Source organism: Triplophysa dalaica, chromosome 25 (assembly GCF_015846415.1).
Source record: "Triplophysa dalaica isolate WHDGS20190420 chromosome 25, ASM1584641v1, whole genome shotgun sequence".
Classification (NCBI taxonomy): Eukaryota; Metazoa; Chordata; class Actinopteri; order Cypriniformes; family Nemacheilidae; genus Triplophysa; species Triplophysa dalaica.
The window spans coordinates 3,629,140-3,652,500 of record NC_079566.1 but is presented as its reverse complement, the minus strand read 5'-3'; the positions used below and the strand labels follow the sequence as shown (position 1 = coordinate 3,652,500).

The 23,361-nt window shown below is 37.7% G+C and overlaps 1 protein-coding gene across 5 annotated transcripts in view; it reads left to right on the top strand.

Annotated features, from left to right (window-relative positions):
* Positions 1–23,361, top strand: part of thrb (thyroid hormone receptor beta) — a 75,789-nt gene that overhangs the window by 23,535 nt on the left and 28,893 nt on the right. For all 5 annotated transcript variants that reach the window (XM_056742201.1, XM_056742197.1, XM_056742199.1 and 2 more), the window contains one exon: positions 17,928–17,994. The gene's annotated coding sequence lies outside the window, so the exon portion shown is untranslated. The remainder of the gene's footprint in view (positions 1–17,927; positions 17,995–23,361) is intronic.

Below are 23,361 nucleotides of genomic sequence, written 5' to 3'. Positions count from 1 at the left end.
TCGAGCCCGGTGTGCGCACAGCTGAAGCTTATTCGCAATTACTCACCGGACTCGAACCACGGTCTCGCCCCGCCTACTCAACTACAATGATCTATTGGAGTCAAATAGTTGTCGCGACTCTCTCTCTCAATGACTCTGGTTCCGCCATACTTGCGTTTAATCTCTAAACTCACTGGGGTTTTTTTAACACAAACGCCCAATAAAGCCATCATCGTTTACTTTTTTTACATCAAGTCTTTACATATTTAATGTGTCAGACATAAAATACAGTTTATGTTCATATGTCCAGTCATTATCAATGACTGATTCTTGTAAACGCTGTTTTGTAATCATTCATTCACTTACTCGTAAGCAGTGGTTTGGTCATGAATGTGCTGCACTTCTGCCGCTCACTGAATAGACAAGATGTCCAGAGACACATTTTTCCATTTACTGAAAGCTTCTGCTTATCCAAAATGACGCTAGTCACTCACTATCGCTTTTATAAACAAAAGTCAGTTACCACCGCACCACTGGCTTGAGTGCACACATGCGTGTATACGTGCGTGACGAGGGAATCTGATCATGTGACAGACACGTTTTCCAAAATGGATGATGAGGCGTTTAGTAATGAATGGGAATCTCGATCAGGTTTAAGACAACATGTTCTGAGGAAAGAAAATCATTGGATGCTACCAACTCGACAAAACTGGAAATAACAAATGATACTTATCTGTTTGTGGTGCTAAATTCTTCCGAATATCCCACTTTACAATATACAATATACAATATTTTTTTCCTACTATGGAAGTGGATCATGTCACAGATCTGAAAATTGCCAACAGTCAAATATTTTCTTTTGAAACAACCTGTACGACTAGACTCGCTATCATCAGAGCGTGTCCCCCGTCCTTCTTTCACATAATGTTATTATCCCAATCTGACCTCCCATGTGATTGGCCGCATGGTGTGCCCATCCGAATAAAGTCCCGCCCCTACCTGCGGCTAAAGGTTCGGCTCTCCCCGATGGGAAGCGGCTCTTCTCATTCGCTACAATGACACATCTCTAGTTAGTTATAGGGGTTTCTGTCAGATAAATAAAGACTAAATGTTTTTCTCCAACACTTCTCAAGCTCTCTTTCACAATCACAGTTTTGTAGAACTCAAAGTTGATCCCATATGGGACGCATTGATGAAACAAACAGAAACAGTATCCTTCATAAAAACATCATAAAGGTTCTGCATTGAACTGATTTTGCAAACGTTCTTTGTTTTATGAATGAGAATAAAAGAGTGTCATCACTACATGATGGTTATTTTCTGCTCAAGTGTCATGATGTTTACTCTTTCAGCGGCATTGACAAGTTATCTCGTCATTTAAAAAAAAATGCTTCCCCGCCAAAGACGAGTTATTACGGCAATCAGTGTTTGTACTGTTGTACAGCAGGTGGGGCTGTTACACACCTTTGGGAAAAAGTACAGAATCCCAGAACCTAGAACTTATATGTTTTAGCGGTTTTTAATGATTGTTCTGAATGTAATCTGGGTGGAATCTTTGACAAAAAACTTTAATTATCTCAGCTGTTTAATCAAAATGATTCATTTTTGAAGAAACCCACCCACATCTACAGAGTGATAAAAAACGAACAAATGAAGATAGAAGAATACGGTTTCCTTTGTTTAAAAGCTGAGACTCTGTTCTTTCATTTAACATATTGTTTGTCCATATACAGTTGTGTTCAAAATTATTCAACCCCCAATGCTGTAAATGGTTTTAGGGAATTTAGTGTACATTTGTAATTGTATTCAGAATGAAATCCTACAAGGACTTCTTAAAGAACCATATGCAACTAAAATGACATCAATTAGTTTTGTAATACAGTAGTAAATGTTTCTTTTGTGTATTCTTCATTGACATAATTATTCAACCCCTTAAAGACTACCACTCTGAAGAACAGAGGTTCAATGAAGTGTTTTCAATCAGGTATTGAAAACACCTGTGGATATCAGGGAGCAGCAATAAAGCCTAATAAGCACCAATTAGGCAGCTTTAAAATGACTGTGATACTCAGCTCCTTCTAGACATTTACTGGTGTGGTTACAAACATGGTGAGGTCAAGAGAATGGTCCAGTAAGACAAGAGAACAGGTGATTACTCTTCACAGGAAGGGCAATGGCTATAAGAAGATTGCAAAGATGTTAAACATACCAAGAGACACCATAGGAAGCATCATTCGCAAATTCAAGGCAAAGGGCACTGTTGGAACGCTACCTGGTCGTGGCAGAAAGAAGATGCTGACTTCGACTGCTGTGCGCTACCTGAAGCGTAGAGTGGAGAAAAGTCCCCGTGTGACTGCTGAGGAACTGAGAAAAGATTTGTCAGATGTGGGTACTGAAGTTTCTGCTCAGACAATACGGCGCACCCTGCGTAATGAAGGCCTCCATGCCAGAACTCCCAGGCGCACCCCCTTGCTGTCCCCAAAGAATAAGAAGAGTCGACTGCAGTATGCCAAAAGTCATGTGGACAAACCACAGAAGTTTTGGGATAGTGTTCTGTGGACTGATGAAACAAAATTAGAACTGTTTGGGCCCATGGATCAACGCTATGTTTGGAGGAGGAAGAACAAGGCCTAAGAAGAAAAGAACACCTTGCCTACTGTGAAGCATGGCGGGGGGTCAATCATGCTTTGGGGCTGTTTTGCTTCTGCAGGTACTGGGAAGCTTCAGCGTGTGCAAGGTACCATGAATTCTCTTCAGTACCAGGAGATATTGGATGACAATGTGATGCAGTCCGTCACAAACCTGAGGCTTGGAAGACGTTGGACCTTTCAACAGGACAATGATCCCAAGCATACCTCCAAGTCCACTAGAGCATGGTTGCAGATTAAAGGCTGGAACATTTTGAAGTGGCCATCGCAGTCACCAGACTTAAATCCGATTGAGAACTGGTGGGATCTGGTGGGACTTAAAGAAAGCAGTTGCAGTGCGCAAGCCTAAGATTGTGACTGAACTGGAGGCTTTTGCCCATGATGAATGGGCGAAGATACCCGTAGATCGCTGCAAGACACTTGTGTCAAGCTATGCTTCACGTTTAAAAGCTGTTATAACTGTAAATGGATGTTGTACTAAGTACTAAGATTGAATGTCACTTGGGGGTTGAATAAAACTGATAATGATGTGAGCTCAGAAAAGACATTTGTGGTTATTTCATTATAAATGTTATGTTATATTTGTCTGACCTACACGTGCCTCTTTGATTTAATTGTAAGCAGGATGACTGAATGATCATAATCAATGTCAAACCGACCAAAACAATCAATTTCAGTGGGGGTTGAATAATTTTGAACACAACTGTATTCTTTACAGAAAATTTACTGTGAGCCATTAAATTTGGTTGACAATGTTAAAAAACGCTGGCGTAGGCTGGCAACTTTTTTAAAGAGGCTGGCGGAGAAGGAGTTAATTTAATGTAATGTAGAGGAGGGTTATGGGACGGCACTTTCCAGTCTCTCTGCTTGTGAAGCGAGATAGTTTTGACTTCACTCTCGATGCTTCTGATCGCTGGGACTCTTTTCATTTAATAAAGTGTTGCTGTATGTCCGAGCAGTTCAACTCTTGATTGTTTGTGAAGGGGGTGTTGTGGTTGAGGCTTCATGGGAAGCTTGAGGTGTCTTTGCCAAACCTGATGAAGCAAGAGGCTGAAATGTGTTTGTTCCCCCTGAAGGACCCCATGAGATTCACGTTTAATTTTGCTTCATGTGTTTCAGCTTTCAGGGCTTTTATGTGCACAAAGTACGAAGATAAAGTTGTAACTTCATTAATTTGAGTTTGTTTAGCATCATGTATTGAGAGTGAATGGACCGGTGAACTGGTGAAAACAGATGTTTGACTACACACGTGCATGTTTGAGATGTGTTATAGATGGTGTTGAGAAAGCTTTACTTTTAGTTTCATTCTTACATGGGATTTTAAATGTTTGAAACGATGGTTTCATTGCACCGTAGATCAGGTGTTGTTTTGGTGTCACTTCTCACTTGGAAAGTGATTAAAGTGTGGGATGAGTTTGTGAGTTTTATTAATACACACGCTCTCATGGATCAGTTCTCCTGGAGGTTTTCTACTTTTCACTTTAAACATTGAAATAAGTCACAATGCTTAACACATGAGCTATAATTGTGTGTGCTCTGTTCATGTGTATTTCACTAATATAGCCGAGGTATCAGTTAACAGCGTATATGTCTTCTTATAGATTCCATGTCTGCAAAACTAGCATTTTAATGGTAGTATTGATAACTAATCGATATTGAATCGAGTCGAAACCATATAAATAAGAATTGAATCGCCAACTTGGTGGCAAAACTCAGTCGTATTATTCATGAACAGGAGAAAAACAGCAGAAATGTGTTGTGTAAGATATGTTTTGTGTACAGAATCTTCTGAATGAAAAGATCTTTCACGTTACCACGTACTGTACGTGAGTGATAGCCTTCCTGGACTTTCTTATAACTGTGTGTATGTGTGTGTGTGTGTGTGTGGGTGTGTACTTTATAAATATGATCAAATCAAATAAACATGGAAGTGGTTAAGAAAACTCTGGAGTTCATTTGATCTGTGAACACATGTGGATGATTCTGTGGGTTTACTGTGTCTCTCAGTGTTCATCTGTCTTGTGTGTCATGACGTGTTTTTGGGGGTTTGTTTCAGGAATTGCTACAGAACAACACAAGGATTTTTGCATTTACAGAAGAGTCAAGATGCGGTAAACTCAAGACACCAGCTTTGTTGTTTTGTACGGAAAGGTTTTAAACTTTCTTATTGGTTGATCCTTAATTGTTTTTGTGTGTTTGTTGTGTTTCTATTGTGAGCTCATCAGCTTGTCTGTAGGATAGCACGTAAAGCACAACAAGTCTCATCTTTTGTCATTGTCTTTTATTTCAGATTATGCTTTTATTGTCTGGCACTGGCAGTATGTCTGGTTATGACAAAGGCAATGTGAGGGATTTTCCTTGATTCTTGAGAATGATGAGCATCACAAGTGGATTGGTTTGAGTTCACGAATGGATTTATGAGCACCGCTTCATGCTAAAAATGTTCAAAATGCAGAGATGCACAAATGCAAATCACATTAAATTTTTTGTGCAACTTATGTTTGTGGATGCCATGGTACGAGTCTGTGAATTGATTTTGCTTTATTTTGGAATATGAATCGATTGTGAGCTCATACTGTCTCAGGGTGTTTTTTTAGTGTGAACTAGTGTGGACGTGTGGCCTGTGTATTCAACTGAAAAGCGTGGATCTTTCTTCTAATCTTTTGTTATGTGTTGTGAGAAAATAGTTTCATGGCTGGAGAGAATGTGCTGTATGAGCCAAGAATACTGGACGCCATTCAAGAACAGACGAACAAAGAGAAGGACAAACTCTCTCTGCTCATCTTTTAGGTTATTTCAGTAATGTCATGGACAGAGTTTGCCTCGGAGAAAAAGTCAGGCTTTCTTCACAAGCTTTGCCAGCAAACTGTTTGTGTATCTATCTTTTGAAAAAGGCCTGAAAAATAAACACGTTACAAAATATGTTTACAGCATAATAAATAAAACATTAAATGTGTTATCAAGATGTCCCTCCAGCCTCATCCAAAGTCCTTTTGTGGTTTGAGTACAATTATAATCTGATATTTTACAAAACTTCTTGAGATCTTAAAGCTCAACATTTTCACTTTATTCCATTGAGAAAACAGAGAGAATCTCAACAAACACTAAAGAAACTTCATAAAACGGTCAGTTCTGGTGCTTTATTCTGATTGGCTGAGCCGAGTTCTAAGCTGTTATAAAATACTCTGATTTATGTTGTCCACATTATATAGCCTAAATATCATTTTATTTCTTTTATTTGATGAAACCTTTCTATGCATGTTGAATAAGCATTTTAAAAAGCAATAAGCCTCGTGAAGCAGTGGGTTACAGTGTATTTTATAACAGATGAGGGGTTTTTAGTGACTCGTGCCACAACGCACTTAGCTGTTATAATATGCACCGTAACCCACTGCTTCACATCACTTCTATATATTGCTTTAGTAGTATATTACTTAAATATTTCCTGCAGTATGGTATTGTTCAAAGACTATAACATCTAGGAATATTAGTACAGTTTATTTCAGTATTCAGTATTTTCATGTGGGGTGGCACTTTATACAGTAATAAATGCATATTACACTTAAATTGACATAATAAAGATGTGTACATGCTTTGATTTTTAGGTAAGAGGTGATGATAAAGGGTTTTGTCACCTGTCATAATTCACAATTTCATCCAGTCTAATATTATGGACGTTGCAATAGTACGGTTGTTGTGCCCCCTCCTCATAAAAAGTGTTTATGTGTTTAAATAATGTCTATTTGTAACCAATTTATTTTTATTTTTAAAGAGACACTTCACCCAAAAATGAAAATTCTGTCAGAACAGTTGTTTTAAATGTGTAGAAATGTCTTTGTTCTGTTGAACACAGAGAAAGATATTTGTAAGAATGCAGATTTTGCCCCCCATTGACTCCCATAGTAGGAAAAAAACGATGAAAGTTAAAAGTGTCCCAGAACTGTTTTCTGTCCTACACTTCAAAATGTTGCCTTTTGTGTTCAACAAAACAAATCAAAAATAATAAGGTAATTTTCGCACTATGGGGGTCAATTTGGGGGCAAGAACTGTTTGGTCATAAGCATTCTTTCAAATATTTTTCTCTGTGTTCACCCGAACAAATACATTTATACAGATTTGGAACAACTCGTAGGTGACGAAATGATGACAACATTTTCATCTGTCATCATTTTGGGTGAAGTGTCTCTTTAAGCTGCTCTTTACAGGAGATGTTTATGGGCATGATGTTTTAAAATATTAAAAGTTTCATGAGAATACAGTTAGAACTTTCATTCATTTATTCGTGTTTCTGACTGAAACTCTTTCCCTCTGCTTCAACACTCACATCACATTAAGCTGCATTTACAAACTTGATTGATATTGTAAAATTTTCTACACTTAAATGATGCAGTAATATTTTTAGTTAGCACTCAGTGAGCACACTAAAGGCAACAGGCAAAGAAAACAAAACATTCAGTAAGATGCTAGAGGAGAGTTTTGGCCTTGGTTTGTGCTAGTTGTGTAAATCATCATAACTTGTTATATTTGACAGAACAATGAATGTATTCATTTATTAATTCAAAAACTTGCGATGAAGAATATCTCTGATTTGAGCTGTTTGTTTTCTCTGGGCACCTCTGTTTAGCTCACAGTTCATTGTTTTATTTGGCGTCGTTAAATTGTCATGTATATGTGAGTTTGAGTGTCAGTGTGATCACAAGTATTGTATATGAATAGATGGATAACATTGTCATCAGTGTTGTCTTCTGTTGGTGCCATTCTTCTTCAGTTGCTGAGGATGTGGAGGTTTTCAGTGTTTGGGAAATCTGGTCAAATCATTCATTATTTGAAATTCTATTTGGTGCTTTAGTGGCTCAGAAATGTACACACTTGACCTTTTTCCACACGGCTTGTACATCACATCACTGAGCACAACAGTCTGACGCTAGGAATGATGAAGCTTCAACTTCAGTTGTGAAGTGTGTGCCTTCTGTTTAAGTCAATTTGTGTTACATTTATTCCAAAGTGAATCCAAAGATTGATGGCGTCATCAGTTTCCCTGGACGTCAAACACATGTTTTCACCTCCTCTTGCTTTACAAGGAGCTGTACACAAAACAGAAGATATAAGAATAAAGAATGAGAGAAAAAGGAAACAGATTAGAAAAAACTAAAGAGTGAATGCGAGCAGGCCAACACATTACATAAGGACTTTGATATTTACACACACACACACACACATAGAGTCTCATTGGGAAATAAACATGATGAGAATCAGACCGTTCAGGGTGAGGGAGACAGATAGACATGACCTGATTTCTTAAACACCACAATACAGAATATTATACAGACTGTACCGGAGTCCCTGTGTCATTAAGACATCATTTACAATGGAAATGTCCTGTTTGCATTTGAAATAAGATGTAGAGATTGTGTGAATGCAGGTTGTGCCATCTCAATGTAATTTTTCAGGATGAATAGAGAGCGGCAGATGCTTAATTCAGTCTGAAGTAGTGATCTGACGCATCACACTTTTGTGTTTATTTGTCCTGGAGACCGATACAGATTATTCACAGCAATATCTGCCAAACAGATTCTGAAGATGAAATAAACTCTCTGTTTGTTATTAATAACGTTTTCACAAGAACACAAATTCATTTCATTTTCCCAACCTCTTTTGATTGACAGGATATATCAGCTGGTTTTAAACTATCTGCCCGTAGCCGATAGTGAGAAATTACTTCTATCACGGATGATCCACTGTTCTGATTGCCAGTTGGCCGTCCAGTGAATATGTGTTGATGAATAACCGCTTCAGACAGCATCTTTCATCTGAACTTTCTGTACGCACAGAATACACCAAAGACCAGACATGTGTCCCACAATGCAATGTGATGAATACAGTGTCAGTCTTTGATTTCTAAAGATGAAGGAAAATGAGATTTCTCCTCTTTCTTGAGTAGATGAATAACGTGTCCTTGAAGCTGTGTTGTGTTTCACATTGTCTGGTGTGCAGTGACATGAAGTCATTGTGTGTGTTCTTGACACGAGTGCCAAACTCTTGAGTGTGACGTCATCAACACACAGAACCTGACGCCAGCCAAACCTTCTCTTCTCTTCTGCTGCTGTAACTGCCGTCTGTTCAGCTCATCTTAACTCCTTCTTTATTTGGAATGTCATGTTAACAAACCAAAAGATACGATTATTCATAGCAAGTGAAGTGAATAATAGTATGTTTGACATTCAGGTTATGTAACATTTGAGATTTATATTCATGTGGTTTTTGTCCACACACAGATATCATCTCAGGCTATTAGACGGTTGTTGGATGATCACTTGACTATAAATGAGATCCATGTGTTTTCTTTCAGTCGCTCTATTTGTTTGGCTGTATTAAGGCGTGTTTTGGATTCATCCTTGTTTGTTGTTTATCGTTCCCTGTCACTCAGTTTTCAGGCTCTGTTTGTGTGTCTGACCAGAAATAGTTTTGATTTATGAACTAGATTAGTGTGAAGGTTCTCTGTGGATTAAAGTGAAATGTTATTGCATTACTGAAGGTTTCTGTGGAAATGTGCACCGGACGCCTGTGTTTGTTTTTGTGAGTCGCAACACTACAAATAATCATCTGTTAGGTTTTAATAGGACTGTTATATTCATAGATCTGCTTAAAGCAGATGATTTTTTTTTTCTTGAAATATTGATGCATTTATTTTAAATACTTTATCAATGTGGGGCATTTTCTTTTTAAATTAGTGTGCCCTCATAATCTTCAATTCAGATCTGAGAATTCACTTCCTTCCTGTAGGGACCATCCATCTAAAATGACGTATGTTAGATGGCTTGGGCGGAGCATCCGTTAACTCCTCCCCTTTAACTGTCAGTCTTCTGTATTGAAGTAAAAACGATAGCAACATCCGGTTCACAGACACTTTGATGTGTGTGATAAATACAGAAGAATGTACACAAGAGAAAGGAACTGCGACAGTAATTATCTTTGAGATTGTAAACAGATGTGATCACATGGTGAATAATAAACAAGAAAATGCCATGCTCATATAGAGACATAGAGTATATCCTCACTCAGAAGGCATTTTTTCATTCTAATGTTTGAATACATACACAAAAAATGATATGTTCAACTTAATAACATTTTTATCTCAAAAGATTCAACATAACTGAATTACGCTGAACTTAAGCAACATTATATATTTCAGTAAACTTAATATACTTACATCAAGTTAATGCAATGCAGTTTAGTTGAATCACATTAAGAGTCTTGTTTTGTTTTATATCATTAACTTGATGAAATGAAATCATGCTAACATGTGTATTTTATGTGTAAAGCCAGTATAAAAAACCCAATTTTATATTTCATTATTTAATCAAAGCTTTTAATTTGATATTTTTTTTAACAAAAATCCGACATAATTTAATTTGTCTTCAATTAGAAGATATTGATTTAAGAAAACTCCGCCCATGACCTAACCACAGTCAACGCTTTTCTGGACAATGGTGACCACAAAACTCATAAATATATCAAACTCTTCACAACCTTAAAGATATATAAACATTTAAGACTCACAAGTGTTTATTTTTACTGAAAAATGCATAAACTAACATGTATTCAATTGTAACTACTTTGTTAACACAACACATCTCCTTTATCTTGTCCCAACATGAATGGATTCAGTTATAAGGCTAAACACAAAAAATCATGGTGTGACCAAATTTTCCAAAAGCCGCGTTGATTTAACTTAAGTAAGTTTAGTTTATTGGACAAGCAGCAAAAATGTTTTTTTTTGAGTACGTGTTTTATAAAGAGTTTGGAAGTATGTGATACTGATAGATGTCTGAGAGACATGTTGTTCTTGTATTTTAGCCGCAGGACATGCATTGCTCATGCTGCGTGTGCTAGCTTGTGTTGGGGTGCAGTGATCATCACTGTTGAAATGATCTCCAGGAATTCTCTCTTTATGTGCTTTTATGTCTAATATGACATAAGCTAGTTTATCTTGATTAGGTTTTTGAGCTTTAATCTTCCTGAGCTCAGAGATGTGTCGACTTCTACACGCCCCTGTGTCTTAAACACACGCTTGATTCACTCAAGAAGCTCACTGATTTTAAGATTTGATATTTTAAAATCTAATGTTTCATGGTTATAAAATATTAGTTGACTGTCCTGCCATGTAAGTTAAGAATGATATTGAATGAGAAGGAATGGTGCTTGCTGATCAGCTATGAAACGGTACAGTCAGCTCATGCAAATAAAGTGCACTATTTGCATAAGTTGTTTGTATCTTTTCATAGCTGATTTACTAAAGAAATCACTTTTTAAATCCATGGTTAGATTAAGAAAAGACCTGAGGGGGAAGAAACTGAAGTGTGGAGCCGTCACGACTGGATGAAGCGTATACAGTAGATCTGCATGAGATACTGATGTTTTTTAAGCCAAATAAGCGTAACGCCTAACAGTTAATGCTAATGACTTGTAGTGTATTTCGGGAAACTAGTTTAACCACAGTAAAATACTTATAATTAATGGTGATTAACCATACCTATTTTTACACACTTTACCTGATGCATTAGACCTAATAATAGCGACAAATTAAATGCAGTCGTCCAGCGAGTGATCAGCAGATCGTATATCAACTCTAAGAAATATTACTTTACTGGCCTTGGAAACATATCACTCATAACATCTTCACTGTAGTGAAGAACCTCTTCAGAAATGATAATGAAATCAAGCAGTTTAAGTGATGTTAATATGTGATATGTAAACACAGAAACAATTCGAGCGTGGATACAAATTTGGGTTTATTGACCACACTAAGAGGGAAACAAACCGACAAAACTAACAAATAACAAACGCTAAACAAACAACACATGAAACGTAAAAACAGTAAAGAATTGAAAGAAATAGACAAAGAGTGGCAGCATTACAAACAGCTATTCACATCTGCAAAAACCATCAAGGACAGTCTCCTTAGTTAAAGGAGAGGTTGTTCGAATGGTTTCACTATATGATACATAAGTCTCTGGTGTCCCCAGAGTGTGTTTGTGAATTTTAGCTCATAATACACCACAGAGCTTTTAATATACCATGTGCTACTTGCCCACTTTTGCATGTGAGGAGAAACGCGCTGTTTTGGTGTGTGTCTCTTTAAATGCCAGAGAGCTGCTAGTCTCCGCCCCCTTTTCAGTAGAAACTGTGCAGTGAGCCTGTGCTTCCAGCGACAAAACATTAAAGTATGGTCAGATAAAGCGAACAAGAAACAAGGTCTCGTCTTTGAACACCAAACACATTATTGCCAATAAGCACACCGGGGCCATTCGCAATTTTAGCCTTTAATCATGGAAAAAGTCTGTTTTTCATGAAATGTCCCCTTTAAAAAGGGGTTAAAGCTTAAACCCAGCGATTTAGAATATAGTTGAGATACTTGCACGTGCTTCCTGAGTGTGCTGGGACAAGTTCTTGTGTGCGTGGAAAAGGGTTTTCAGAGTCATGATGGTTTCAAAGCAAGCGGGTGAGTCCGTCTATTTCTTTCTTAGAACCGGATTGGGTGACGAGGGTAGAACGAACTTAGCCGAAGCAAACTGCCGAAAGAAGCTCCAATGCGAGAGACAGGTCTCGGTGACGTGACCAAGCACGAGGACACGAACACAAGATGAGCGTGGTTTCCTCTGTGCACAGATGTTTTAAGCCTGGGGGCGTCACGCCCCTCCAAGGTGGGCGTTCCAATGTGATGAGATGATTTTGGGCGCAAAAACATGTTTCTTTGTCCTGCTCACTAGCTCACTTCCATTTTATGGTCACCTAGGAGTTTGGAGCTGTTAAACTCTTAGAATAAGATAAAATGAGTATGGTATGAAATACATTGCAGTGCTATACACCATCTTTTAACATGGGGACAAGCATACAATGTGGGAATACATGTATATACATTGTAAATCAGTCTTTCAGGGCTAAGGAGAAAGAACTATATATTCTTCAGGAAGAATGAGAGGTTCTCAGTCTTTAGGCCCCACATGGCTTTTCTCACTGTCGTGAACATCCTGTCTTCCCCCAAGAACCCCCTTTGAAGTACAGGGGAGAGTGTTGGAAACTGTCCTGGTCAGTGATGAAGGTGTTAAGATGGGGAAGTTGGCCCAGGCTCACTGGCGCCTGGTAGAGGGCCCTGGTGAGAGCCTGTGGTATTTTACAATACCAAATGGTAACCTTTGCTCCGACCCGATCCTACAGACTTCAGCGGATTGAAGGAAAGGCAATAGATGTTGTTTGCAAATTTTAAGCATTACAGACCCTTCTATCTCCCTTATATAGTATCTCTGCTTGACTTATGGAGCAGGTTTTGACGGAGTGCGCGATGTGATTACGTTCCGCGTCTTTGGCCAAATTATGCAGAAAATGTTCAAAAATCTCTACATTTTGCAAGTTCACGCACATTTTGCTGAGTAAATTTGAATATGCCTTAAATTCTGTGAACGCAAAATCCTGCCGGGACTAACATGTGTTTCAAGTTTATTCAGACTGTTTTGTAGACGCACTTACAAACATACACAGAGGAGACCTCAGCACCATCTTCGGTCCCTCTGCACTAGCCTGCCACAGTCTCCTTATCTGGCTGTATGGCTCTGGAACTGCCCGTCAACTGTAAAAAAGGCAGACTTCATCCCGGTCTCGCCAGTCAGTATAATCTCAATGTTCAGGCACTGACTGAAACATATATCTGTAAAGAGAACTTGTCATCTGTCCTTATTCTGCTTGATCTCTCTGCTGCATTTGACACCGTGAACCACCAGATGCTGTTGTCCACTCTCTCCAAACTGGGCATCTCTGGAACTGCACTCAACTGGTTTGACTCTTATCTCACACAAGATCCTTTAAGGTATCCTGGAGAGGCGAGACATCCAGATCTCACCCGCTGACAACTGGAGTTCCTCATGGCTCAGTTCTCGCTCCTCTCCTCTTTTCTATATATACCACCTGTCATGATTCAGCCATCATATCAAGTTTATTCCTGGTCTTGCGGCGGAGTCTATGCATATCCTTAGGTTTTGTGTGGAGGGAGAGATAGTGAACCTATCGGCTTTCCATACTCTCTCTTTGTTCCTGCCATCTCGTTTCCTCGTTACCTTCCCATCAGTGTTTCATCCCCTACACCTACTCCCTTGTCTATTATCCTTTGTCTGTCTCCCTTTAAAACATCCTCGTGTTCATTTTCCTGTGCTGGTTTGCGCTCCGTTGTGCGTACTTTCGCTAACGTGCTTGTTCCAGAGCTGAATTGTGTGAGTGTTTGCCATGTTCCTTACCTTGCGTGTTAAGAAGCTGTGTCGTGTTTTGTTTCTTATTTTTTGTCCTCCTGTTTTATCCCCCTCGTGGGTTTTTGTTTTGTCTTTGATTTATTATTAAAGTCTTCTTTAGCCCCTTTACCGCTGCTACCTGTGCTTGGGTTCTTCTCCCTCCATTTCATGACACCCCCTCCCTGGGTCCAATCATTAAGGCACATGGGTTCTCATACCATTTTTATGGAGATGATACGCACTACTATTTCTCTTAATCAACAAAATAACCCCACCATCTCTGACTGTGTTCCTGCCTGCCTTCTGGACATCTCTTCTTATTAAAATATATATAAGATAAAAGAGCATCACCTAAAACTCAACCTCTCCAAGACAGAACTCCTGGTTATACCAGCCCACCCATCAATTGAAAACACCTTACCATTCAGCTCAGATCCTCAACCAAAACACCCACCAAGTCTGTGAGGAACATGGAGGTGATTGTTTGATGACCAGCTGAAATTCACCTCTCATAGCAACCTCTCAAACTTGCAGGTACACTATGTGCTCTACAACATGAGGAAAATCAGGCCGTTCCTGTGGGAGCCTCTCAGCTGCTAGACCAAGCTCTGGTCATATCAAGACCGGACAGCTGCAATTCTCTACTGGCCGGCCGTCCAACCAATGCAGTCGAGCCCTTGCAAATGATCCAGAATGCAGCTGCATGTCTAGTCTTCATTCAGCCTAAAAGAACCCATTTGACCCTTCTCCTGATTTCACTTCACTGGCTGCCAGTTGCCGCCCTCATCAAGTTTAAATCTGCTCCAGGTCTACATACACCCCCACCCGTCATCTTCGGTCTGAAAATGATCAACGCCTGGTTGTTCCATCACACCGAGGCACCAAATCGCTTGTAAAAATCTTTACTCATTGTGTTCCCCTGTGCTGGAATGACCTGCCTCCATACCAACTGCAGCTCCATCACAACTTAGAAAAACAGCTCAAAACAAACCTGTTCTGCATTTATCTGACTAACCAATAACCGTCTGTCTTTTAAAAAAAAAAAAATCTTGTTGTTCATTCTCTCCTTTGCTTACTTCAGCTTTAATCCTCTAGTAGCACGGTCTTGTAAACTAACGGTCCGGTTTAGCGTGTTGACAAATGTTTATATGCTCTCCTACTTGTAAGTCGCTTTGGATAAAAGTATATGCCGCATGAATAAATGTAATGTTGATGTATAACACACTAAAATAAATTGGTCTAACTAATACATTATACATCTAATTACTTAAATTGAGTCAATGTAACCTTTTGACAGCAGGCAACGATCATGTAATTAGTAATAATTTATAATAAATAATCCAAAAGAATAATTAAACTTGAACTATTGTTAATTCAGGGAGGGATACGCACACACACGTGTTGTGGGGATTTATTGTTTGTGTTTGTTGAGAGATATGTCAAGCACTACAGCAGACAAGGTCAATGAAAACAGACAGCAGTGCATGACCCCCGCTGCCCTCTCTCTCTCTCTCTCTCTCTCTCTCCACAGCAACTCAATCTTTTCCTTTGAGTTACTAGTCGTGAACAGTACTGTTTATTAGTTTCAGTACAGAAGTTATTTAACACTACAGCGTTATATTATATATAGGCTCTCTCTCTCACCTCCCTCATTACTCTGGGCTTGTTTGTGTTATAGGAGCATTGTGATATTCTGTATAGTATAAAGTACACAAATATGATCACCTTTATCTATAGTATGCCATATCACAGTTCAGTTCACTGAAGAATTGTGGAGACGACATATCCAGCAAGTGACATAAAATATTACAAATATCACATGAAACTTTAGAGCCAACCAAGAGATCAGATTAGTTATAATAAGTGTTTGTAAAGTTGGACGTGTGTGCAGAAACAGCTTTACATTATGAAACACTTGAGTTTAATAACAAAAGCCTTTAATCAACATAATTTCTATACAGTCTATAGCTGATACATGCACAGATGACATCAGAATCTGCTTATCTTACCCAAACTCTAAATCTTCCAACTCTGATCCTGTGGTTCAGTCATTGGTGTTGAGCTCAGATCTTTTCACACGGCCGTTTGCTTCAGGATGTGACCGCTGTTGAATATACAGTGTGCCTCTGCTCGACATCATCGATGTTTTTGACTTGATCGGTCAGTGCTTTTAATATCATGTGTGATCAGTGTATGGACTCTATTAGTCTTCAGATCAGGACTCAACTCAGGGCTCATTTAAGAACGTCTTTGATATGTCATTCCTCATCTCACTGTCTCAAGAGGAAATCCATCAACACAACAGAGATGTCACATTCCAGACATTTCTATGAGTTTACGAGTGTAAGTTCAGATGCTCCACATCCAATCCTGTGACCCTTCCACTGCACCATTAAATGTGAATAAGTCACATCTGATGATAATGATGAAAACATGCGGGACTGGAATGAATAACAGAGAAGCTGGGATTGAATCAAATTTATCTGAGGTGGGCGAACGGTGTTACTCTGAGATTCCTGGAAATTCTGTTCTTCTGAGAATATGATTGAAAAGAGTCCTGCACAAGCTTCAAGCTTACTCGTATGTTATAGTCAGAATAATATCACACTTACTGTAAATCAAATGACAGACATCTGAACGACACTTCACAGTTTCAATATGACTTCACTTCTGGATCCAACACTATTTCATTAAGAAGATAGAAACTAATGTTTCTTAATTGCTTTATATGTGTTTAACTCACTAGACACAAATCAAAAGATAAAGTGATTCCCAAATCTGACATCAGTGTTGTATATCGCTCAAAAGGCATATCAGGCTCAGCAATGACAGAATCATTATTTGTCCGTTTTGCATATTTCTTGTTGTGTATATTGAATTTGTCTGCTGTCTCAGGGCTATGAGTAATAAAAGCAGTCACGTCTGCTTATACATGCAGGGCCTGTACGGGTCGTCTGTATATTCGCTTTATTAAATAACAGAATCAGACTTTAACTGAAGTGTTTTGGAGACACTTGTGAAAGCAACACAACGCTGTCCTCCGATAAAAGCATGGAGAGTTTAAAATGCCTGCTGATGAGTTAGCAATTCTCTTCATTCTTCCATATGTAACTCCGTCACCATGGCAACTATTAAAGTCTGGAGCAGAGACATGTGTCTAGAAATAAAAGAGTTAATCATGTCTTTACACACAAAGATCTGCTTGTGCAGCACAAGGGCACTGTTGTACAATCACTTTCATTTTGATAGATCTTTAGGAGGAGAGAGCGGAGACGAAAGTAAAATTCATAACATTTCCATATTGTTCATAGTGTTAAAACGTTTTATAAAATGCATTGACATTGCCAATCATAAAATATTCGAAACAATTAAAGTTTGTGATATCGGGTTATTTTTTAAACTTGTGATAAAACTGAAATAAAAATGTTTTTTTGCAAAGACGTAAGGTGTTTGCAGTTACATATTAACAAGGTCATAGTCAGATAAAGTAATAAAACCAGAGTAACAAAAACAAATCGAGCTTATACTGATGTGTTACTTTCGTCCCTACTGATGGGGTCGAAAGTAACAATGAGCAACTTATCTCCAAAGTGAAATTATACAAAAGTTATACAACGTTTGAACAAAATACCACCGGGTATTTCTAGACCACACTTGTGAGTTACGGACCACAGCAAATATATATCTCTTTCTGTAAAATGATCTTTTAAAAATGACATTTTTCTGAAAAATGGTACTGTCCCTGCTCTCCCCTATTTTAGTTGTCTTGATCATTCCAGTTTTAAAAATAAAATGATGGATCTGTGTACATGAATAACACATTCAATCTGGAGGAGACTTCAGCCTGCTGGATGATGAACGAGCGACAGCAGAGGGACTGGAATTAACACACTGACATTTTATAAAGAATGGTTTTAAAACATGTCGTAGGTGTCAGTTTGCACAAATGTGTGTTTGTCTAGAAATAACACACTGACTGACCGGACACTTGAATGACTCTTGACTCTCTCTGTTGTTCTAGATTTTCATGTCTGGAGGGATTTCCTCACCTCAGCCCTGTCAGGACTCAACACTTCCACGCTCTTCTGGTAAGAGTCTTTGTGCTTTAAATTCAGTGCTGATATAAAGGGTTTTTTGTATGGATGGTTATAACATCACAACTGGAGTGCGGGGACCCCTAGAGGTCTCCAGAAGGTTGCAAGAGTTCCCCAGAACATTTCAGAGAAAAAGCAAGAATTGTTAAATGATGATTGTTATGGTTTCCAGAATCATTCATATTTGTCGGTCTAGTGAGTTTTTTTAAGTGAAAGTCACTACGGTACAAATACATTTCCATTCTCTACAGGGTTCTACATTCACCAGCTATTTAAGTTTAGAAACAATATGTGACACTGGACAACAAAAACAGTCTTAAGTAACACGGGAACATTTTTAGTAAAAGAAAAAAATACATTGTGTGGGTCAAAATTATTGAATTTTCTTTTATGCCAAAAATCATTAGTATATTTAGTAAAGATCATGTTCCATGGAGATATTTTGTAACTTCCTGCATTAAATATATAAAAACTTTATTTTTGTCAGTTGATGGTCGGTCACAGTGCCTCAGATTAACAACTTCTAATGTGATTTTCTCAATATTTAGATTCTTTTGCACTTTCAGATTCCTCAGTTTTAAACCGTTGTGTCTCAGCCAGATATCGTCATATTCTAAAACTCACACATCAAAAGAAAGTTTATGTATTCTTATATAGCTTTCGGATTATGTTAAAATATCAATTTCGAAAAATTGACCCATAAGACTGGTTTTGTGGTCCAGGGTCACATATGTTGTTTTACAGTTTTTCTCGATTGCTTGAACACTTTTCTTGAAATTATGCCTTGTATTCTCAAAACAGGAAACGCAAATCCATGAAATCTCACTCAATTCCCCAAACATCCTATTTTCAGGTCAAAATGAAGCTCTCTTCTCAAAACCATTCAGCCTTGCTGAAAAACTAAACCTTTCCTTCACACAAGCCCTCAAAAACACTCACAATACAACACAGTCTTAGACACGGGTGACATCAACTCAAAACACTGTTACTAAAATATCTTAGTGGGATTCAAGAATAATTTGACAGCTTAGTGTTTATTAGAATATAAAACATAAAAGAGTGCACGTAGAGCAAAATGCAAGAATAAGCTTTAGGAAAAAATAAAATAAAACATTACACTACTGTAAATAGGTGAAGATTAAAAAATTCAAAAACTAAAGAACAAAATGAACTGGTCATTCAACACAATTCAGTACACAACTGTACAAATAACATTTACAGTTTTTTTCAATTGCTAAGAAGCGTTTGCCAATTCTTAGAATACTTTTTCTAAACTCTTAACACAGCAACACACCTACATCACACAATTAGCCAAATAGTTAATTTTCTGACCAAAACCACAGTTTGTTAAATAAATACAAACTCTACATTTCAAAACCCTTAAAAACTTTTTCAATATACACTTACTCTATCAAAACACTGCAAACCCGTTTCAAAATCGAATCTTTCGGTCAAAACTTTAGCACTCGTTTTCTATCCAACATGAACACATAGTCAATCATACCGCAATGACTGTCAAAATACTAACAGTTGGTGGCATTACAAAAACTGCATTACTTCATGTTTCAGTTCTTTCTGTATAGAACATACAGTAAGATTTTTTTTGTTTTCATTCATTCAGCTGTGTGTGTGTGTGTGTAGGTGTGTGTGTGTGCGTGTGTGTGTGTGTGTGTGTGTGTGTGAGAGAGAGAGAGAGAGAGAGAGAGAGAGAGAATTCATGGTGCATTAGATGTGTACAACATAATATCTAAATGTGAAGGAGTCATCAATACTTTATAGAATGTACAACTGGGAAAAAAACAGTAAGCGACAGAATTGCACAGTGAAGACTTTATTAGCAATATGAAATTGCTGTCAGTGATCAAAACGAAACAAGGACAAACATACATGGCCTTTGATTTACAGTAAAGTGTGCAAAAGTAGAACAAAATACTTTTTTTTTTGTGTATGTCCATGTGATGGAAAGTCTTCAACACCTGGCTATGTCTCTGATTGAGATTGCAATCAGCTATTGGTTATTCTAATTATCAGTAAATTATCAGTATACCGTAAAAATGCTTATCAGCTGTATGAATATATTTTTAAAATATTTGTTTCAATACTTTGGAGCTGATATTGTTGCAGAAGTAGAGATTTTATACTGTATCTATGGTTTGGAACAATAGGTCTTCATTTCTGGCATGCTGCGTTTAAGCATTTGTAAAAAACACAATAAAGATCCATGATTTTGGTATTGGGTATGCTTATATGTAAAGAAAATGTAGGCATTCTAGAAACATGTTAATTGGATTTTGTGTGAAAACAACATTCATTTTGTTAATGGTATGGCCACAACAGACCGATGTTGTGTTAATTGTGTTTAGAGTTTTAAAAATGTGACTATAGATTGGTCAAAGGGATGTTAGCAATTGAAAAAAACTGTAAATTCAGGAATTTAGCAGATGCTTTATCCAAAAACCTTGAAGAGAAGATAAAGGAAACAATACAGTTAAGCCATTTGTCAATAGGAGGCAACGTAAAAAAATATAAATCCTCTGCACCTTTGGCCCGATTTCGTAAGAGAATACTGTTTTCTGCAATGCACATTTGTAAATTTCACAATCACAAATTTGAGAGTATAGACGTGCTACAGTTTACTGGATACAGAATAGTGAAATTCCTCTGATATATAAAGTGTGTGTTGTGATGATACTGTATGTTTACAGTCAGTAGTATAAAGCCCATTAGATGATTCTAGGATGCACAAATACGTGTGCTCCTATTGATATTATCCTGATGTGTGTGTCATCAGTTTTGCCACTGAATGTTTACTGATGGATAAATGTGTGTTATTTGACTTTACATCTTGACACTTCAGCTCATTATATTGTGTGTTGTGTTTTCTGAATGAGAACATGGTCAAACCTTTGCAAATGAAGGAGGTTTGTGTGTGGAGTTTGAACAAGTTGGTGTATTGTTCTGAGAATGTGTTTATAGTTGTCAGAAAATGGTGAATTGTGTGTTAGCAATCGAGTAAATCCGTAATAAAATCACATTCTTATATAACAGAGTTGAAATGTACACAAGAACCGTACAGATGAGCACTAAAGCGTTCACTAAAGCGTCATCATATTTGGGAGTTCTTGGCATCATAAAGTTAAAACCTCTGGAGTGAATGACTGGATTATCAGAACACCTCATATTTCATTTTTTTCAGTACATGTACATGTTCGCCCAGTGTTCCTCAACATCAGATAATATATATACAGTATTTATATATGACCTGACACCTCAAACCTCTTTCTGATAACACAACTCATCTCATGACTTGATACACAATAAATGAAGAAAGAAATCGAGTCTGTCATTAGAATTGATAGTTGAATGCTTTAAGTGAATGACACTCAGAGCCAATCTTTCTTTGATTTTTCACTGTTCTGTGTTTGTGTGCGGTGGCTTTAGAAAACATGTAATGTGATAAGTGCAGAAAGTCGAGCAGTTTATTCTTTGATCAGATCAGATTCTTGTGATGAAAACACCATCTGCTGCCCGTATCCACAGCACCGTTGACCTGTCAGTCTGCTTATATTTAATAAAGTGATTTCATGCTCATCATCAAATGAACTAAAAGCTCTCGTGAGCCTCCGCTTCAGCTGTTATTCAAGCCTGAGGTCCTGCATCAGCGTCACATATGTGTTCATGTGTACTGTATGTAGTGTCATGTCGTCAGTTCACAGCTCATTTTCAGCGTTTTATTTCTTTCATTGAACATTTCTGATATCATGTTGAGTGGGAGTGGCCTACAGGTTTCCATTTGGTCCAGTTAGTAACCACACAAGGAGCGTGGCAGCCGCACCACACCGCTTACCTAATCCATCACAACGGCCAGTATTGTGTTCTTCAGCCCCGTCGCTCTCTCTCATGTCCCATAAGCCCCTTCTCCTGCTGCTCTCTTCTGATTGGTGGTGTAAGGATGTGTGAGGATGGAGCGCAGCTCTGTCGAGGGCACATGAGTGCATTCACGTTTGTTTCTGCATGACTGAATACTGTCCTCAGATGACCCTCCTCACACACAACAGCTCTCCTACACTAACTGAACACATCTCAACACTCACACACAGCTAATTGACATGATGTATACATGCTGTTTGTGTGTTTGTGTGTGTGTGTGTGTCTGTGTGCCCTTTATATGTGCGTGTGTGTACTGTATGTATTTGTGTGAGTGTTCATGCACATGGGTCATTCTAGAATTGCGGGTACATTTCAAATAGAAAAAGACGACAAAAAATAGGATTTTCCTTTTATGTTTTTATTTTCATAGAACACACTTCAAATTTAACATTTTCATTTTTTGCTGACCTTAACCTGTAAGATTTTTTTAAATTATTCTGAAAATCAAAATACAAACAGAAAAATCAGTCAACTCTGTTATAGACAAACTGGGTCAAATATATACAGTAGACAATAACAGAGTTGACATTTTCCACCCTTTTGTGCTTGAGCTCAAGATGTTAACCTCAAACCAGATACCACATGACATGTCTAAAACTGACATTTATGTATTTTCATCAGATTATTGTTATTAAAAAAGTGAATGAGAGATTACTGAAACATCACAATAACAGATTTGACTAACAATGAATCTACTATTGGTGTATCCTAAACATTTTGTACAAATTATAATAAAGGAATAATGACATACCTCAGTACCTTCCAGATTTTCACGCCAGAGGAAGTGACATCACTTAGAGCAAGTCACATGCTTTTTCTATCTGTGCTTTAAAGATTTTTATGAGTTAACAGAGTTGACCAGAACGTAGGGACAGACACAAATTTATTTTTTAATTACTAAAATTACAAATAATACAGAAAATAGATGTTTTATGCAACTTTTTACATTAATTAGTAGAGTAAACACACAAAAAAATATTAAAATTACACGTAATTATTTCATGATAATTGAAGCTTAATGGATAGACTGTCAAAAATAGGTATAGAGGGAGTCTTTCATTTTATATTTTCAAGACAAAATGTTCCTAAATACACATATTAACATTATTTTAGTGATAGCTTGATATAGTTAGTGTAATTATTCAAACTGCTTGTAATTACACAAACACACACACAGGTCACATACTTCAATTTAATGTTAATTGCATGTTTTTCACATGGTGGACACAAGGTGGCGTCATAAATCTGATCGACACATATTTTGCCATATCACAGAACCACAAACACTGAATGACACGCCGATGGATTGCCAACCATTGACTCGTAGTGAACATGACCTGATAAATGAAACATCAGTACATACTTTTTTACAAATTCTAGAAAACATTGAAATGCTGATGATTAGTTTTTCTCCAGTGTGTGATTGAAGCT